The sequence below is a fragment of the Silene latifolia genome, chromosome Y (assembly GCF_048544455.1).
Source record: "Silene latifolia isolate original U9 population chromosome Y, ASM4854445v1, whole genome shotgun sequence".
Lineage (NCBI taxonomy): Eukaryota > Viridiplantae > Streptophyta > Magnoliopsida > Caryophyllales > Caryophyllaceae > Silene > Silene latifolia.
Genome location: NC_133538.1, coordinates 453,616,301 through 453,637,683, shown reverse-complemented (window position 1 = coordinate 453,637,683; position 21,383 = coordinate 453,616,301). Strand labels below are relative to the sequence as shown.

At 41.6% G+C, this 21,383-nt stretch overlaps 1 non-coding gene across 1 annotated transcript; it reads left to right on the top strand.

Annotated features, from left to right (window-relative positions):
- Positions 1-12,214: 12,214 nt before the first annotated feature.
- LOC141635845 (small nucleolar RNA R71) lies at positions 12,215-12,322 on the top strand. The gene has a single exon (XR_012540503.1). It is a non-coding gene; the product is annotated as a small nucleolar RNA R71 (small nucleolar RNA).
- The last annotated feature ends 9,061 nt before the right edge of the window (positions 12,323-21,383 follow it).

The following is a 21,383-nucleotide window of genomic DNA, read 5'->3' as shown; positions in this document are numbered from 1 at the left end:
TTTGCGAAAGGTTAAATATTGGTAGACTTAAGGTGACTGATATTACCGTTCAAATGGCAAATAGATCGACTCAGAGACCTATAGGAGTTCTAGAGGATGTACCCGTTCGAGTGGGTAAGTTTTTTATTCCTGTCGATTTCGTTGTTTTGGACATTGCAGAGGACAGTCAGATACCTATTATTTTAGGTAGACCATTTTTACATACAGCTGGGGCTGTAATAGATGTCAAACGCGGAACCATCACCTTAGAGGTAGGGGATGACACGTGTTATTCCATTGATATTGTTCAGTCTTGCTCACAAGGCAACTGCTGACGATGATACGTGTTATTCCATTGATATTGTTGACAGGGCTGTTAGTTACAATTGGAGGGAATCCTTAGCCAAGGATCCCTTAGCTGATCTAACCGGTTCAGATGAGTGTGCAGGTACTACAGTGGAGAATGCTTTGAGGAGCCGATGCTTTGATAGCCTCAATGGAGAGCTATGAGCTCACGAGAGGAAGAAGATGAGATGCTCTTGAGCCTAGCCAACGAGAACTTGGTAAACACTTGCTACACCATTGAAGCCGATTTTGTCTATCTTTGTAGAGGTAAAAGTGCGGAGCGTAAGCCACTTCCTCCTAATCTTAAGTATGTTTTTCTAGATGATACTGAGCAAGACCCGCCTATTGTTAGCTCTAAGCTTAATGATGACGAGCTGTCTGCTTTGATGTGTGTGCTTAAGAAAAACAGGAAGGCTTTGGGTTACTCTTTGGATGACATTAAGGGCATCAGCCCTGATGTTTGTATGCACAGGATAGAGCTGGAGGACGGCCACAAGCCTTACAGACAGGGTCAACGCAAGTTGAACACGAAGATGCAGGAAGTTGTTATGGCTGAGGTGATGAAACTACTCAATGCAGGTATTATTTATACAGTTGGCAACTCCAAGTGGGTTAGCCCAGTTCAGGTAGTCCCGAAGAAAGGAGGGACTACCGTGGTTAAAAATGAGAAAAATGAATTAATACCAACTCGAATAGTGACGGGGTGGCGGATGTACATTAATTATAGACAGTTAAATGTCGCCACCAAGAAAGACCATTTCCCCCTCCCTTTTGTTGACCAAATGACTGAAAGACTGGCCTCTAAAAAATTTTTCTGTTTTCTAGACGGATATCCAGGGTTCTTTCAGATCCCTATTCATCCGGACGATCAGAGTAAGACCACTTTTACTTGTCCACAGGGTGTTTTTGCATATCGTAGAATGCCTTTCGGAGTGTGTAACGCCCATGCTGCCTTTCAGAGGTGCATGATGGGGATTTTTTCTGATTATATAGAGAATATTATGGAGGTATTCATGGATGATTTCTCAGTTTATGGTAGTGACTTTGATCGTTGTTTAGCTAACCTTGATAAAGTCATGCAGCGTTGTATAGATGTTAATCTTGTTTTAAACTGGGAAAAGTGTCAGTTTATGGTCAATGAGGGAGTTGTGTTAAGGCATCTGATTTCTGATAAAGGTATACATGTTGATAAGGAAAAGGTGCAGGTGATTGAGCAATTACCTCCTCCCGTGAATGTTAAAGGAGTGAGGAGTTTCCTTGGTCACGCTGGTTTTTACCAGCGTTTCATTAAAGATTTTTCAAAAATTGCTAAACCACTTACACATTTGCTCCTTAACGATGCTGTCTTTGAATTTATTGATGAGTGCCTTACCGCTTTTAACAGGTTAAAAGAGGCCCTAGTTTATGCGTCAATCATTCAGCCCCCTGATTGGGACCTCCCATTTGAGATCATGTGTGATGTCAGCGATTATGCGGTCGGTGCAGTTTTGGGACAGCGGAAGAATAAAGCTTTGAATGCCATATATTATGTGAGCCGAACTCTGGATGACGCTCAAATTAATTATTTTACCACTGAGAAGGAGTTTCTAGCTGTAGTTTTTGCCTTAGACAAATTTCGGTCTTATTTGTTAGGATCTAAGGTTATTGTTTATTGATACCGTCGTTTAGTACCAAAATTAAATTTATAATTCCAAACTAAAACTATAGCTAGTGATAGTAAGGGTCGAACCACAGAGAGACAAGGTTGATTTTGCTTGCTAATTTTCAGTCTATAAAAGTAACAATTAAATGGGGGTTTTGAAATTGGTTGGCTAACAGGCTAATTGCAAAAATGAAAATTCTTAACAAGGTAAAAAGGGGATCGGGAACTTCGGTTCACCATGGCACAAAACAGGTCAGTCAAGCAGCAGAGATCCTATAATACGGTCTCAGGGAAAATAAGCTAGTCTTTCGATCAAAGCTCAAATAACCTCACGGTCTAATAATTCCCTAGAATTTATCAAAGTTTTCACTCAAGAGAAATTCTAAATCTAGCGATAGATCAAATTACCAATCTTTCGACCTAGCAAAGAAATCCATCAAAAGATAACAAGACCAATACGGAAGAACTCATGCTACACAACTATCCTAATTTAATACCATGGCTCACCTCATTCCCAATCAAAGGAATTACCTACGCATAATTATGACTACACTAATTACGAAATTAACGATGAAGAACGAATTCAACATGAGGGAATTTAACTAGAACAAAGGAGAGAAATCAATTACTGAAATTAATTGAAGAAAACAAGAATTAAATTAACAAGGAGGAATAAGAAGGAAGAATAATTGCATTAAAGGCTTACTAATTGAAAATCAAGAACCAAGCATTCGAATCCAGGTTCCCGTCTCAAGCTAGATCTGAAAACTAAGTTTTTCCAGAAGAAAATTGCATAACCTAAAAATTGCTGCGTTCTACTGATAAAAAGATACCCAAAGTTAATTACAAGTTGGGCTTTTAAAAGTCTAACACGGAAAATTAAACATCAGCTCGCAATAAGGTCGATCGACTGGTCTGCACAGTCGATCGACTGAACCTGTGGAACAGTGGCTCCTGTCTGAGCTCCAGTGGTCGATCGACTGAAAGACCTAGTCGATCGACCATGTATGCTGTGCAGTGGCTCCTTGATGCTTCCAAAATGAGTCTTCACTCCTTGCACACATCTCAAGGTGAGTGAATGAGCTCTCCTTCCTCTTAGCTTCCTCAAACTCGCTTCCGGAGGGCGAACTTGGCTTGATTTAGCCTACTTCCACGCATTCCTACAATAAATCATAGAAAATGCAAAGTAAACCGTTTCGGGAGAAATAGCAGCCTTAAGCCACCAATTAAGCATGGAAATACGTGCCAAAACCTCAAATAAAGTGTATAGAATATGCACGTATCAAATCTCCCCAAACCAAACCTTGCTTGTCCCCAAGCAAGCACTATGACCCGTATAAAAATCTGAATGGAGAGATGTACATTTCAGAGCTAACTACAGTCAATACCAAACCATTTAATGCCCCAAGTCAACTACTGCAAAGCTTAAATCAAGCCAACAAATTTATGCATATCGTAGAATTAGATCGGGCGTTCGACCTTGCAAGACTCACACAATCGGACTCTCCCGGATCACTCTTCTCTCAGCAAAGCAAATGGTAAGATAATATGTAAAAGAGAGGGAAGAAAAATACAGTCTCTCACCTAGACTGCGACCGACAAAACATGTATGCTTGACTAGCATGAGTAATGATTCTATTCACCGTACATACGCATAACCACCGTCAAGGACTATCACATGCCGAATTATTGCAAAATTTGGATATGTGAGGCTAAGTGGGAAAGAAGGGGCAAAACAAATATGGAAAAGTGAAGGTAAGAGCCAAGCTAGTACCTAATGAACCATCAGAGACCGAATCCCTTCCTCCAACTCAACTAAAACAACAACCATGCCTTTATTGACTAGGCAACACACAAATCCAAACGGACGCCTCCAAAGCAAGAGATAAACACATGAGGCGTGTTTTTATTTCAGCTAAGACTCATTTTTTCATCTATTTTTTTCATGTTTTTTTTTTCTCTGTTTCTTTCTTTTTCTTTTCATTTTTTCCCCTTTTTTTTTTCAAAAACTGAACTGGTGGTCGATCGACCACTGATGGCTGTCGATCGACCACTCTGCGCACTTCAGAACATTCTGCCAGGTAAACAACTTCTCCCTTTTTTTTCATTTTTTTTTTCTTTCTTCCTGTTTTCAGGCTGAAGTAAATCCGTCACTTCTCAAAAATACCCGCTCCAACATTACAAGAGCGAACCAAAACAGCTTAGATCAACAAATTCCTCTACTACTCCCTAGCTTGGCACAATGGTAGGCTAATTATGGGATGTAGTTGAGGGCAACTGGCAATTTTGGCTTATAGTGGAGTTAGTGGGGTAAAATGAGAAAGGGGAGGATGCAATAATTCTCCAAACATGCAATACCGACCACAAACCAATGCGTATAGGCAATAAGCAATCAAAAACTCATACACGTGCAAAACATGAAATGAAGGGAGTAACTACTCTCAATCCTAAATTAACAGGTCATGAATGTCACCAGTTATAGGCTCTATATCTCAGAAGGTATAAGTAGTTTGCCAAAAGTAATGAGTCAAGTCTAATCGCCCGAAATAGATTCCACAACAAAATTTGAGATATCGCTTTTAATTCTTGCTAAGCAGCTATGAAGAGGCAAGGAATGACATATTTGACTAATAGAGCAGAATCATCATTAAAAATTCCAATCCGACTCAACTATATGCAAAGGTAAACGTGATATTTTTGGTTTTATATGCATTTTTTCAATTTTTTTTGTTTGTTTTTTTTTTTTTTTTTTTTGAATGGTGAAAATAAAGCAAATGCAAGCAGGAATTAAACATGTGACTGAAGTGCAATAGAAAACGAATGCAGATGCAAGACAAAAGGCATATGCAAATACCCTCCCCAAACCAAAACGCGCAATGTCCCCATTGTGCTCAACAGCAAATCACCAGCAGAAAAATGGGAGAATAAAAGCATAAAAGTAAAAGGAAGCGAAAAGAGGAAGGAAAATAGTCACAAAAAATACGACCTCCCCAAACCAGCCAAAAACGGGGAGGTCACCAGCATCTAATCTCCACCCTCGTAGGAGGGGTCACTGTCCTCGTCAGACCCCGACTCACTCTCCTCCTCCTCAGCAGCAGGAGTAGCTCTCCTGGAAACGGAGGGAGTGGGTCTCCTGGAAGTGGAGGGACCAGTAGTGGTGGTGGTAGGAGGGGGTCTCCTAGCAGCCTGAGGGTAGCCACCCTCAGGGGGAACAAAGTAAGAAGGGTGAGCCCAGTCACCCGCCGGAGCCCCGAGCTAGCTCGTCGTAGACCGGGAACAGGGCGATGGCCGTGTCCAATCTGTGCTCGTTGAAGCTCCTGCACAAATCACCCAAAACACGTGACATTGCCCTCTGGTCCATGACCTGAGGGACAACTAAAGGAGTAGGTGCCCGAAAAGTAGCCGCACCAGCAGTAGGGGTGGTAGTGGAGGTAGGGGGTGCCTGTGAAGAGGAGGCATGAGCCCTCCTCAAAGTGCCAGCAGAAGGCGTGGCTGCCACCAAAGGAAGCCTGTAACTAGGCAAAGGTGGCCTAGCAGACCCCTCAACAGTGGTGAGGGGCAAGATAGGAGGGTAGCCGGTGACAGGGATGCGGTCACAGATGAAAGAGTCAATCTTCCACCGCATCTGTCTATCGACCCAATGGACGCCCCTCGCGTAAGGGAGGTCCATAAAACGCAGCTCTGGGTCAATGGGATCCTCCTGTCGAGGGAAAAGTAAAACAAGGCGGTTGGCGATACGTGTCACCAAACCGCCACAGGCAATGGTGGTCTTGGTGCCCTCACTTACAGTCTGAAAGTGAGCGGCGGTCAAGTAGGCAATGTTATAGATGCGGGCTCTCCGACGCTCAACGTTCAGATAACCCGCCAAAATCGAAAGCTCAATATTATTCACGTTATTAGACTCTTTACGGCCAAAAATGGTATTACCCATTAACCGCAAAAAATAACGAAGAGGGGGCAAGTGGACGGAAGTGCCCGTCCTCCTCAACCCGTAAGTGTCACCAATACAAGACCACATGGCCCGGTGAGTGTCAGAGGGGTCCGAGGTGCTACCCTCGGAGCAAAGACCCAGAAAACCCGCGAAATCAGCAAGTGTCAGAGAATAATTGACATTAAAAGGCGAAAGGAAATGCGGGGTTTGGTCTCGTCCTCAAAGGCTTTGGAATCAAAAGCGTAAGAGGAAAAGAATTTTAGGGTCATGACATAATATGTGAACTCGACATGTCCACGGACCTATCATACCCGTCCCATTTAGCAGGGGACACGACCGACTCATAATGACCTAGTTTCTCCAAAGTGTCTTTATGGAGAAACCGGGTAGTGTGACTTTACAAATCGAAACAAAGAAGGAGAATTTAGCGCGCTGAATAGGTTTTTCAAAGATAACCTGCGGATAGTCAGGTAGACTATCCGTAGTGGTTTCTATCATCAGAGGCGGTCCGCGTGGCCGCTTAGCAGGCCGTTGGCTCGACTGCCCTTCTTGCATTGGCGCTTTTCCCTTTGTCATTGTTATTTCTGCAAAAGAGTCAAATTAGCAACAACAACCAACTCAAGTGATAAATTCCAGAAACCCGCATCAAAATCAGACCATCTACCCAAATTAGGGTTTCGAAATTTTTAGGGCAAACGGAATTAATCGCTCCTAGTTGCTAATTAGTGTCGAAAAATCAAGGGGTAAAGGCTAGAATACGCAATTAAAGCATGTAAATGAATAGAAATCACACCCTAAAATCATTTTCCCCAAATCGATTTTTTCGACTCAAGGGGTCAGTGCTCGAAAAATTAGCATGGATCTTCAGCAAAACTCGAGCAAATAGCATAGAAATAAGTTCAGAAGCATACCTTGATGATTTCCTTGAAGATTAAAGCAAGAATGGCAGAGAATGAGGCGGATTTGCAAGAGAAAACGCGAAAAAGGGAGAGGGAAAAGGGGTTTGCTCTTTTCTGATTTTTTTGAACAATGAAAGAATGAGGAAATAAGGGTTGAAACTTCCCTTATCAGCAGCCTCTGAACCCGCGATCTGGTCGATCGACCAGTTTACACGGTCGATCGACTGATCCTTTATAATCCTGGCTTCTGGACTCTCCGTGGTGGTCGATCGACTATGTGACCCAGTCGATCGACCACTAACCCATGCACAGTGGCTCTGCTCTCCTTTCTTCAGTCGATCGACTGAACCTTCTAGTCGATCGACCGTTTGAACTGGCAATTGGAATTAAAATCGTCAAAATTCAATTTGCCATTATAACTTCCTGTCTTTCTCTTGCAAAAATCCAGTAGACCACTTACGCACCTTAGCATAAAATAAATTCCTGCAGAAAGTATCAAAGGCGTACAATTTTCCCAAACCAAGAAGTTGAAAATGCATGAAAATAAGGAAACAAAACGAGAAAAACTTAAAAGCAAATCGAAAGAAACAATAAAACGGAAATCCTAATTTACAAAATATCTACAACCTGGGTTGCCTCCCAGTTAGCGCTGGTTTAAGAGGTCCCGCACGACCTTGTTACCTCACTTCTCATCATCTGATAGCGGATCGAAGTACAAAACCTCGACCTTCCCAACATATGCATCTGATCCATGATAGTGCTTCACATATTGGCCATTTACCTTGAACCTTTCTCCAGCAGAGGTCTCCAATTCAACAGATCCGAACTTTGTGACAGCTGTGACCGTATAGGGACCGGTCCACCTGGATTTCAGCTTACCAGGAAATAAACGGATACGAGCGTTAAAAAGAAGTACCTTATCGCCAATATGGAACTCGCGCTTTATGATTCTCTTGTCGTGCAGCCGCTTTGATTTCTCTTTGTAGATCCTTGCATTGTCATAGGCCGGTGACCTAAATTCCTCTAGCTCATTCAATCGTGTCATGCGTTTCTCACGAGAGAGGTTAGGATCCAAATTCAAATCACAAATAGCCCACCAAGACTTACGCTCTAACTCAACGGGTAAATGACATGTCTTACCACAAATCAATCAATCGGTACGGTGACATCCCGATTGCCGTTTTAAACGCAGTTCTATAAGCCCATAAGACATCAGCTAACTTTAGACTCCAATCTTTCCGTGATTTAGAAACAACTTTAGCTAAGACTTCTTTCAATTCTCTGTTAGAAACCTCAACCTGACCACTAGTTTGGGGATGATACCCCAAATCTCTACGATGTTGGACACCGAATTTAGTCAATAGAGCACTAAGTTGTTTCTCTTTAAAATGCATTCCCCCATCGCTAATGACAACCCGAGGGACACCAAAACGAGGGAAAATAATCTTTTTAAACAATTTAATCACGGCTTTTGCATCGCAATGGGGAGTAGCAATAGCTTCCACCCACTTCGATACATAATCTACAAACTACGAGGATATATTTATTACCTTGATCGCTCGGAAAAGGTCCTTGATAATCGATGCCCCGGACATCGAAAATCTCGACCTCAAGAATGCCTACCGTGGCATCTCATGTCTCTTGAAATATTCCCGATCTTTGACAAGCGTCTCATTCAAAGAACAAAATCTGCGACAATCTGCATGCAAAGTTGGCCAATAAAACCAGATTGAGTACCTTAGCTACGGTCCTGGACGGACCGTGATGACCACCATAAGCGAGTAAGAGTGGCAAGCCTCTAGGATATCCTTCACCTCCCACTGAGGTACGCATCTCCGGATGAGACCGTCTGCGCATTCCTTGAAAACATAAGGATCATCCCAAAAATATTGTCTAGCATCGTAGGCAAACCGCTTCTTCTGCTGCCATGAAAGTTCGGGTGGTATCCTACCTGTCATAGCAAAGTTAGCAAAATCAGCAAACCACGGAGGTAGATAAGAACCTGAAGTAGTAATAGCTAACAAACTCTCATCAGGAAAAGAATCATTAATAGGCAAAGAATCCTCCCTTTCTGTCAGCTGCAGACGAGATAAGTGGTCAGCTACCACATTCTATGCTCCTTTCTTATCTCTGATCTCCAAATCAAACTCCTGCAAAAGGAGTATCCACCTCAAAAGCCTTGGCTTTGCATCTTTCTTAATAAAGAGAGTCTTCAACGCTGCATGGTCAGTGTAAACAATAACCTTAGAACCTAATAAATAAGACCGAAATTTGTCTAAGGAAAAAACAACAGCTAGAAACTCTTTCTCAGTGGTAAAATAGTTGACTTGAGTCTCATCCAGAGTTCGGCTCGCATAGTATATGGCATTCAAAGCTTTATTCTTTCGTTGTCCCTTAATCGCACCGATCGCATAATTTGGCATCACACATGATCTCAAATGGGAGGTCCCAATCAGGCGGTTGAATGATTGGCGCAGAAATTAGGGCCTCCTTTAACCTGTTAAAAGCAACATAACACTCATCAGTAAATTCAAAAACAGCATCCTTAAGAAGCAATTGTGTAAGTGGTTTAGCAATTTTTGAAAAATCCTTAATGAAACGCCGGTAGAAACCAGCGTGACCTAGGAAACTCCTCACTCCTTTAACATTCACGGGAGGAGGTAATTGCTCAATCACCTGCACCTTTGCCTTGTCAACATGTATACCCTTATCGAAATCGATGCCCTAACACAACTCCTTCATTGACCATAAACCGACACTTTTCCCGATTTAAAACAAGATTAACATCTAAACAACGCCGCATGACTTTATCAAGGTTAGCTAAACAACGATCAAAGTCATTTGCCATAAACCGAGAAATCATCCATGAATACTTCCATAATATTCTTTATATAATCAGAAAAAATCCCCATCATGCACCTCTGAAAGGTAGCGGGGGCATTACACAATCCGAAAGGCATTCTACGATACGCAAAAACACCCGTGGACGGGTAAAAGTAGTCTTTACTCGATCGTCCAGGATGAATAGGGATCCGAAAGAACCACGAATATCCGTCTAGAAAACAGAAAAATTTGTTAGAAGCAAGTCTTTCAGTCATTTGGTCAACAAAAGGGAGGGGGAAATGGTCCTTCTTAGTGGCGGCATTTAACTGTCTATAATCAATGCACATCCGCCACCCTGTCACTACTCGAGTTGGTATTAATTCATTTTTATCATTTTTAACCACGGTGGTCCCTCTTTTCTTCGGGACCACCTGCATCAAGTAGTTTCATCACCTCAGCCATGACAACCTCCTGCATCTTCGGGTTCAACTTGCGTTGACCCTGTCTGTAAGGCTTGTGACCCTCTTCCTGCTCTATCCTATGCATACAAACATCGGGGCTGATGCCCTTAATGTCATCCAAAGAGTAACCCAAAGCCTTCCTGTTTTTCTTAAGCACACACATCAAAGCAGACAGCTGGTCGTCGTTAAGCTTAGAGCTAACAATAGGTGGGTACTGCTCCGTAACATCTAGAAAAACATACTTAAGATTAGGGGGATGTGGCTTACGCTCTGGCACCTTTACCTCTACAGCATAGACAGAATCGGCTTCAATGGTGTAGCAAGTGTTCACCAAGTTATCATTGGCCAGGCTCAAAAGCATCTCATCTTCTTCTTCATTGAGCTCGTAGCTCTCCATTGAGGCAACCAAAGCATCGGCTCCTCAAAGCATTTTCCATCAGATTACATGCACACTCATCCGAATGAGTTAGATCGCTAAGGGATCCTTGGCTAAGGATTCCCTCCAATTACAAGTAACAATCCTGTCAACAACATCAATAGAATAACACGTATCCTCATCGCGAGTTCGGTTGCCTTGTGAGCAAGATCGAACTCAATGGTGTCATCCCCTACCTCTAAGGTGATGGTTCAGCGTTTGACATCTATCAAAATTTTGTATGTAAGAACAGTCCGCCTAAAATGATAGGTATCCGACTATCCTCTCCGCAATGTCCAAAACAACGAAATCTACAGGAATAAAAAACTTACCCACTCGAACGGGTACATCCTCTAGAACACCTATAGGTCTCTGAGTCGATCTATTTGCCATTTGAACGGTAATATCGGCCACCTTAAGTCTACCAATGTTTAACCTTTCGCAAACAGAATACGGCATGACACTAACACTGGCCCCTAAGTCACAAAGGACCTTTCCAATTACGTGGTTACCTATAGTACAAGGAATTGAAAAACTACCCGGGTCCTTTAATTTAGGTGGCACATTAACTTGTGAAAGAACATTACATTCCTCCACAAACGCAACATTACCATCATCATGAAAATTTCTCTTACGATTCAAAATATCTTTCATAAATTTAGCGTAAGAGGGTACCTGGGTAATTAAATCAGTGAAAGGAACCGTTACCTCGAGGTTCTGGACCATCTCCAAAAACTTACCAAACTTACGCTCCAGCTTAGTAGCCTTCAAGCGCTCCGGATATGGGACTGCAACACTGGCCGTAGGATCAGTAACCTTCGGCTTTCGTAGGTTTAAAACCCCCGTCAAATCATCAATAAGTGATGGATCATGCAAACTAGTTGACGGATTTGCATCCTGCTCTGGAGATTTAGTCGATCGACTGGTATGGGTAGTCGATCTACTAGGTAAGCTGGGCGTGAACAGTTCCTGTCCAGAATTAACATCATCAGGTATCTCAGTCGATCGACTGATGATGTTGGTCGATCGACTGGATGTGTTGGGAGTGAATAGTTTCTGACCAGAAACTATTTTGTCTGACAATTCAGTCGATCGACAGGGAAGGCAGGTCGATCGACTTGAATTACTGGCATTCAGACTCGTTTTTGCATCAGAATTCAAACGGGCATCTTCATCATTTCCCGAGTCTTCCTTTGGCTTATCGGGACTTTCATAAGAAAGGCCACTTCTGAGATTGATGGCATTGATCGTCTCAACCGGCCCTTCACATTTAATTGAAGAATTAGCGGCTTGCTTAGCCTCCATATTCTCCAATTGTTTCACAAAATTCTGTGAGGACTCAATCCCGGCTGCTTCCATATTCGCCACTTGAACCAAAAGGAGTTGGACCATCTCTCTTAACTTCTCTATCTCATCTGAGTTTTGAATAGGAACTTCGACTTTCCCTTTGGAAGCTTCAGAAGTCTCGAGTTTCTCGAGACGGGTAGAAATGGAAGTTATAAGTGACACAACAGCAGTCATGTCTTCACTTTGCTTTCGTGACTTACCACGTGAACTTCCAAACTCAGCTTTATGGATCGCCATCTCCTCAATGGTGTTCCAACCTTTACTTTGACCGGTATTATTTTGGAACCTACCATTAGCAAATTTGCATCCAAAATGACTTTGTAATCATCATATAGAGCATTGTAGAAGAGATTGCAAAGATACCATTCTTGGAAGCCATGATGAGGGGCACTCGGACCAAACTTTTGAAACGTCCCCATGCTTCACAAAAATCTTCGTCGGCTCCTTGCTTAAAACTCGTGATTTTACTCTTCAAGGCATCGTCTTGAAGGCGGGAAGTACTTCTTGTAGAAGGCTAGTGCTAAAGATGTCCAATCGGTGACTCAGTGCTGCTACTCTATCAAGGTAGCGATACTAATCTCGCGCCGAATCCTTCAAGGAGTATAAGAACATGAACCCCTTTACTTCATCTTGAGTTACCCCCTCCGGTATAGGTATTGAACAACAATAGTCCGTGAAAATTTCCATATGTTTCAAGGGGTCTTCATCCGGTAGATCCGCATGAACCGATTCCGTTCCACTAAATCAATATAAGAGGAACGAAACTCGAATTTACCTAGTAGAAGGGGTAGGTAACTGTTGCCCCTTTGGAAGGTGGTGCTCCTTTGGCTGAAAATTATCATATATCGTAGCCATAATTTCCAAATGAGAGTACTCAAGTCTTCCTCTCAAAAACCTGTCCTCTAACTGTGCAAAAGCAAAACTAGAAGCAAAGGTAAGCAACGGCCTCAAGGAACAAAAGTTCCTTGAGACAAGGAAAATAAACTAAAATAAAGCAAACAGAATTACACCGTCTCCCCGGCAACGGCGCCAAAATTTGATACCGTCGTTTAGTACCAAAATTAAATTTATAATTCCAAACTAAAACTATAGCTAGTGATAGTAAGGGTCGAACCACAGAGAGACAAGGTTGATTTTGCTTGCTAATTTTCAGTCTATAAAAGTAACAATTAAATGGGGGTTTTGAAATTGGTTGGCTAACAGGCTAATTGCAAAAATGAAAATTCTAAACAAGGTAAAAAGGGGATCGGGAACTTCGGTTCACCATGACACAAAACAGGTCAGTCAAGCAGCAGAGATCCTATAATACGGTCTCAGGGAAAATAAGCTAGTCTTTCGATCAAAGCTCAAATAACCTCACGGTCTAATAATTCTCTAGAATTTATCAAAGTTTTCACTCAAGAGAAATTCTAAATCTAGCGATAGATCAAATTACCAATCTTTCGACCTAGCAAAGAAATCCATCAAAAGATAACAAGACCAATACGGAAGAACTCATGCTACACAACTATCCTAATTTAATACCATGGCTCACCTCATTCCCAATCAAAGGAATTACCTACGCATAATTATGACTACACTAATTACGAAATTAACGATAAAGAACGAATTCAACATGAGGGAATTTAACTAGAACAAAGGAGAGAAATCAATTACTGAAATTAATTGAAGAAAACAAGAATTAAATTAACAAGGAAGAATAAGAAGGAAGAATAATTGCATTAAAGGCTTACTAATTGAAAATCAAGAACCAAGCATTCGAATCCAGGTTCCCGTCTCAAGCTAGATCTGAAAACTAAGTTTTTCCAGAAGAAAATTGCATAACCTAAAAATTGCTGCGTTCTACTGATAAAAAGATACCCAAAGTTAATTACAAGTTGGGCTTTTAAAAGTCTAACACGGAAAATTAAACATCAGCTCGCAATAAGGTCGATCGACTGGTCTGCACAGTCGATCGACTGAACCTGTGGAACAGTGGCTCCTGTCTGAGCTCCAGTGGTCGATCGACTGAAAGACCTAGTCGATCGACCAAGTATGCTGTGCAGTGGCTCCTTGATTCTTCCAAAATGAGTCTTCACTCCTTGCACACATCTCAAGGTGAGTGAATGAGCTCTCCTTCCTCTTAGCTTCCTCAAACTCGCTTCCGGAGGGCGAACTTGGCTTGATTTAGCCTACTTCCACGCATTCCTACAATAAATCATAGAAAATGCAAAGTAAACCGTTTCGGGAGAAATAGCAGCCTTAAGCCACCAATTAAGCATGGAAATACGTGCCAAAACCTCAAATAAAGTGTATAGAATATGCACGTATCATTTATACTGACCATGCAGCGTTGAAGACTCTCTTTGTTGAGAAAGATGCGAAGCCGAGGCTTTTGAGGTGGATACTCCTTTTGCAGGAGTTTGATTTGGAGATCAAAGATAAGAAAGGAGCAGAGAATGTGGTAGCTGACCACCTATCTCGTCTGCAGCTGACACAAAGGGAGGATTCTTTGCCTATTAATGATTCTTTTCCTGATGAGAGTCTATTAGCTATTACTACTTCAGGGTCTTATCCACCTCCGTGGTTTACTGACTTTGATAATTTTGCTGTGACAGGTAAGATACCACCCGAGCTTTCATGGCAGAAGAAGAAGCGGTTTGCTTATGATGCTAGACAATATTTTTGGGATGATCCTTATGTTTTCAAGGAATACGCAGACGGTCTCATCCGGAGATCCGTGCCTCAATGGGAGGTGAAGGATATCCTAGAGGCTTGCCACTCTTCTGCTTATGGTGGTCATCACGGTCCGTCCAGGACTGTCGCTAAGGTACTCCAATCTGGTTTCTATTGGCCAACTTTGCATGCAGATTGTCGCAATTTTGTTGCTGAGTGCGATGCTTGTCAAAGATCGGGGAATATTTCCAAGAGACATGAGATGCCACAGGTAGGCATTCTTGAGGTTGAGATTTTCGATGTCTGGGGCATTGATTATCAAGGACCTTTTCCGAGCAGTCAAGGTAAAAAATATATCCTCGTAGCTGTAGATTATGTATCCAAATGGGTGGAAGCTATTGCTACTCCCCATTGCGATGAAAAAGCCGTGATTAAACTGTTTAAAAAGATTATTTTCCCTCGTTTTGGTGTCCCTCGGGTTGTCATTAGCGATGGGGGAATGCATTTTAAGGAAAAACAACTCAGTGCTTTATTGACTAAATTCGGTGTCCAACATCGTAGAGGTTTGGGGTATCATCCCCAAACTAGTGGTCAGGTTGAGGTTTCTAACAGAGAATTGAAAGAAGTCTTGGCTAAAGTTGTTTCTAAATCACGGAAATATTGGAGTCTTAAGTTAGATGATGTCTTATGGGCTTATAGAACTGCATTTAAGACGCCAATCGGGATGTCACCATACCGATTGATTTATGGTAAGACATCTCATCTGCCTGTTGAGTTAGAGCGTAAGTCTTAGGGGGCTATATGTGATTTGAATTTGGATCCTAACCTCTCTCGTGAGAAACGCATGACACAGCTGAATGAGCTCGAGGAATTTAGCCTGTTGGCCTATGACAATGCTAGGATCTACAAGGAGAAAACGAAGCGCTGGCACGATAAGAGAATCATCAAGCGCGAGTTCCATATTGGCGATAAGGTACTCCTTTTTAACACTCGTATCCGTTTATTTCCTGGTAAGCTGAAATCCAGGTGGACTGGCCCTTACACGGTCACAGAAGTCACAAAGTTCGGATCAGTTGAATTGGAGACCTCTGCTGGAGAAAGGTTCAAAGTTAATGGCCAATATGTGAAGCATTATCATGGATCAGATGCATATGTTGGGAAATGTCGAGGTATTGTACTTCGACCCGTTATCGGATAAAGCAAAGTGAGGTAAAAAGGTCATGCAGGACCTCTTAAACCAGCGCTAACTGGGAGGCAACCCAGGTTGTAATTAATTGTAATTTAGGAATTTTATTTTGTTATTTCATTTAATTTGCATTTTTGAGTTTTTTTGTATTCTTTAATTTCTTTTAATTTGTAATTTATTGGTTTGGGAATATGTGCGCCTTTGATAATTTTTGCAGGAATTTATTTTATGCAAAGTGCGTAGGTGGTTTACTGGATGGTTGTGAGAGAAAGACGGGAAATTATGATGGCAAAATGAATTTTTGACGAATTGAAGTCTAATTGCCAGCTCTGGCAGTCGATCGACCGAGTCAAGTGGTCGATCAACCACTTCGCGGGATCAGAATGCAACTCAAAAGAGGAGTATTCCTTCATTCCTCTTTCATTCATTCACTTTCAATAAATCGAAAAATCAAAAGAAAACCCCTTTACCTTCCTCTACCTCGCGATTTTCCCGCAAATCCCGTCTTAATCTCTTCTTTTCTTGCTTTAATCTTCAAGTAAATCTTCAAGGTATGTCTCTAATCCTATTTTCACGCTTTTTATTCGAATTTTGCTGAAGTTTCATGCCATATTTTCGAGTATTGCTCCATTGAGACGGAAAAAAATCGATTTGGGGAAATTGATTTTGGGATTGATTTCTTGTCATTTCTGTGCTTTAATTGCTTGTTCTACCCCTTCCCCCTTGATTTTCGACACTAAATAGCAACGAGGAGACATTTAAAGCCGTTTCCCCCAAAAATTTCGAAACCCTAAATTGCTTTTCAGTTCTAATTTTGTTCGGGTTTTCTTAAATTGACACTGTTAGGGGATTCTTGTTGCTAATGAGTTGTTTGCGGGTAACAAAGATGACAAAAGGAAAGCGACAAATGTCCGAAGGGTCGAACCAAGGAGCCGCGCAAGCGCCACGAGGACCGCCACCGATGATAGAGGCTACCACGGATAGTCTACCTGACTATCCGCAGGTTATCTTTGCTAATTCTACTCAGCGTGCTAAGTTTTCCCTTTTTGTTGCGAGAATGAAAGTCACAGCTACCCGATTCCTTCACAAACGTACTTTGGAGGAATTAGGCTGTTATGAGTCAGTTGTGTCCCTGCTAAATGGGACAGGTATGACGGGTCTTGTGGACATGGCTGAGTTCACATATTACGTTTTGACCCTCGAGTTCTTTTCTTCCTATGCTTTTGACTCGGTTTCTTTTGCGGAAAACACGAATAAAGCTTGCATTTCTTTTCGGCTATTTAATGTTAACTACTCCCTGACATTAGCCGAATTTGCTGGATTTTTGGGTCTCTATTTCGAGGGTAGAACCTCGGATACCTCTGATGTTCACCGAGTCATGTGGTCTTGCATCAGTGACTTTCACGGGCCTAAAAGGACGGGCACTTCCGTCCATTTGCCCCCTCTTCGTTATTTTCTACGGCTAATGGGTAATACCATTTTTGGCCGTAAAGAGTCAAATAATGTGAATAACATCGAACTGTCTATCTTGGCAGGTTATCTGAACATTGAAAGTCGGATAGCCCGTATCTATAATATCGCTTATTTGACTGCCGCTCACTTTCAGACTGTTAGTGATGGCACTTTGACCACTATTGCTTGTGGTGGGTTGGTGACACGTATCGCCAACCGTCTAGTTTTACTTTTCCCTCGAGAGGAGGCCCCCATTGACCCTGACCTACGTTTCATGGACCTTGCATACGCAAGAGCTGTCCATTGGGTCGATAGCCAGAGACGGTGGAAGATCGATTCTTTCACCTGTGACCCCATCCCCGTCCTTGGCTACACTCCTGTCCTGCCCCTCATCACTGTTCAGGGGGCAGCTCGCCCGCCCTTCCCTAGCTACAGGCTCCCTATCAGGGCGGGCACCACCACCGCTAGCACTTAGAGGAGAGCCCGTGCCTCCTCTTCACAGGCACCCTCTACCTCCACTACTGCTCCCACCGGTTTTCCGGCTACTTTCCGTCCCCGTACTCCTTTGGTTGTCCCTGCGGTCATGGACCAAAGGGCAATGTCACGTATGTTGGGCGACTTGTGCAGGAGTTTTGACCAGCACAGGCTAGACACGGCTCTAGCCCTGTACCTAGTCTACGAGGAGTTAGCCCGGACGGGGATGCTCCCACAGGGTGCTTGGACTCACCCTTCCTACTTTGTTCCCTCTGTGGGCGGCTACCCTCAGCCTGCCAGGAGACCACCTCCTACTACTACTGCTGGTGCCTCCACTTCGGGAGAGCCACCCCGCCGCTTGAGGCGGACGAGGAGAGCGACTCGGGGTCCGGTGAGTCTAGTGGTGAGGAGTACGACGGTGGTGATTAGATGGTGGTGACCTCCCCGTTATTGGCTGGTTTGGGGAGGTCGTATCTTGTGAGTTCCCTCCTTTCTTTATTAGTTTCCTTTTATTTTGTTATGCTTTTATTCTCCCATACTTCTGCTGGTGATTTGCTGATGAGCACAATGAGGGCATTGTGCGTTTTGGTTTGGGGAGGCTATTGCATATGTCTGTTGCATCTGCATGTGTTTTTTATTGCATTTTAGTCACACGTTTATTGCATTTTAGTTTGCATTTGTTTTTCAAATTCAAAAAAAACAAAAACAAAAACTTTTTACAAAAACAAAGAAAAAATTGAAACAAAAACAAAGAAAAATTGAAAATGTCATAAAAAAACCAAAAATATCACGTTTGCTTTTGCATATAGTCGAGTCGGATTGGAGTTTATTAATGATGATTTTGCACTATTAGTCAAATATGCCATTCCATGCCCTTTCCACAGCTGTTTAGCGAGAATTAAAAGTGATTTCTCAAATTTTGTTATGGAATTCATTTCGGGTAGTTAGACTTGACTCATTATTTTTGGCAAACTACTTATACTTTCTGAGATATAGAGCCCATAACTGGTGACATTCATGACCGGTTAATTTAGGATTGAGAGTAGTACTCCCTTCATTTCATGTTTTGCACGTGTGTGAGTTTTGATTGCGTATTGCCTATACGCATTAGTTTGTGGTCGGTATTGCATGTTTTGAGAACTATTGCATCCTCCCCTTTCTCATTTTACCCCATTAACTCCACTATAAGCCATAATTGCCAGTTGCCCTCAACTACATCCCATACTTAGCCTACCATTGTGCCAAGCTAGGAAGTAGTAGAGGAATTTGTCGATTTAAGCTGTTTTGGTTCACTTTTGTAATGTTGGAGCGAGTATTTTTGAGAAGTGAAGGAGAATATTTCAGTCTGAAAATAGAAAGAAAGAAAAATTCAGAAAATGTAAAAAATGAGAGAGGACATATACCTTGGCAGAGAGCACTGGTTGTGACAGGGTGGTCGATCGACTGGTGATGTTGGTCGATCGACTGCCCATTGTAAAAAAAAAAAACAAAAAAAAAAATCAAATAAAAAATCAAAAAAGAAAAACGGAAAGAAGAAAAGAAAAAAAAAGAGGAATTTGAAAATAATAATGATTTGGTTGAATAGAGAACACGCCTCATGTGCCTACTTCATGAATTGGAGGCGTTTGTTTGGGATATTGTGTTGCCTAGTCATTAAAGGCATGGTTTATATTTTGAGTTGGAGGAACGGGATACGGTTTCTGATGGTTGGATAGGTACTACCTTGGCTCTTACCTTCACTTTTTCCATAATTGTTTTGTCCTTCCTTTCCCACTTAACCTCACATATCCAAATCTTGCAATAGTTCGGCATGTAATAGTCTTTGACGGTGGTTAAGCGTATGTACGATAGCTAGAATCATTATTCATGCTAGTCAAGCATACATGTTTTGTCGGTCGCAGTCTAGGTGATAGTCTGTACTTTCTTCCCTATCCTTTACATATATTCCTGCCATTTGCTTTGCTGAGGGAAGAGTGACCCGGGAGAGCCCGAATTTATGAGTCTTGCAAGGTCGAACGCCCGATTTAATTCCATGATATGCATAAATTTGTTCACTTGATTTAAACTTTGCAATAGTTGACTATGTGCATTAAACGGTTTGGCATTGACTTGTAGCTAGCTCTGAGATATACTCCTTTCCATTTAGTTTTTATATGGGTCATAGTGCTTGCTTGGGGACAAGCAAGGTTTGGTTTGGGGAGATTTGAATTGATACGTGCATATTCTATACACTTTATCTGCGGTTTTGGCACGTATTTCCATGCGTATTTGTTAGCCTTAAGCTACTATTTCTCCCGAAACGGTTTACTTTGAATTTTCAATGATTTATTGTAGGAATGAGTGGAAGTAAGCTAATCAAGCCTAAATCGTCCTCCAGAGGCAACTTCAGGGAAGCTTGGAAGAAAGAAGTTCGGATTCACCCACCTTGGGATGCGTGCAAAGGAGTGAAGAGCTGAATTGAAAAGAGGAAGAGCCACTGCACAGCACCACCAGTCGATCGACCACTCCTTTCAGTCGATCGACCGTTGAAGTCAGCGGAAGTCATTGTTTCGCATTTACGGTCGATCGACCATCTTGACTTGGTCGATCGACGATCTCTGAAAGAGATTTATTTCTTCGTGTTAGACTTTTAAAAGCCCAACTTGTAATTGATCTTTTGGCATCTTTAATCAGTAGAACGCAACAATTATTAGGTTATGCTTTTCATTATTGAAGAACTCAGTTTTTAGATCTAGTTTTGGAGACGGAAAACCTCGAATTCGATTACGTTGTTCATCTTTTCAATTAGTAAGTTTTATGCAAATTTCCTCTTCTTTTAATTCTTGTTATTTCAATTCTTGTTTTACCATTTTAATTCCAACAATTCATCTCTTGTCTTTTGTCTTTTATTTAAATTCAATCATGTCAATCTTGTTCTTTGTTATCAATTTAGCAATTGTTTTAGTTGTAGTCATGCGTAGCTAATTGTTTTGATTGGGAACGAGGTGAGCCATGGTATAAATTATGATTGTTTGTTAGCATGAATCCTTCCGTATCGATCTTGTTGTCTTTTGATAAGCCTTTTTACTAGATTGAAAGATTATTAATTAGAATTATCATTATATTGGAATTTCCTTTGAGCGAAAGCTTTATGAAATTTCGGGGAATTAGAAGACCGCAAGGTTAATTTGAGCATAGATCGAAAGGCTTGCTTATACCCCCTGAGACTGTATTATTGGATTTCTGCTACCTTATTGCCCTGACCATTGCCATGGTGAACCGAATTTCCCGATCTTCCTTTTATCTTGAAATTCTTATTTAAGCAATTAGTCATTAGTATCAACCAATTTCAAAACCCCCCTTTTAATTGTTACTTCTATAGACTGAAAAATAGCAAACAAAATCAACCTTGTCTCTCTGTGGTTCGACCCTTACTATCACTAGCTATAGTTTTAGTTTGAAATTATAAATTTAATTTTGATACAAAACGACGGTATCATCAATCATATTAACAAGGCAAAACATGATGAATTAATGGAAATGATTAACAGTAATTAAAACAATGATTAAGAGAGAATTTATACCTAAAGATGATTCCAAAATAATAGGCAAAGAATAATAGAAGTACTTGATGATTGATGGAAGGTTGTCAATCTCCCAATAATACCCAAATAATCTTCAATTACCCAAAATAAATGATGAACAATAGAGAAATTAAGGAAATGAAATTTTTATTAATGCTTAATTAAGAGTTGATTACAAGATTAAGATGAGATTAGAATAACATAAAAAGAG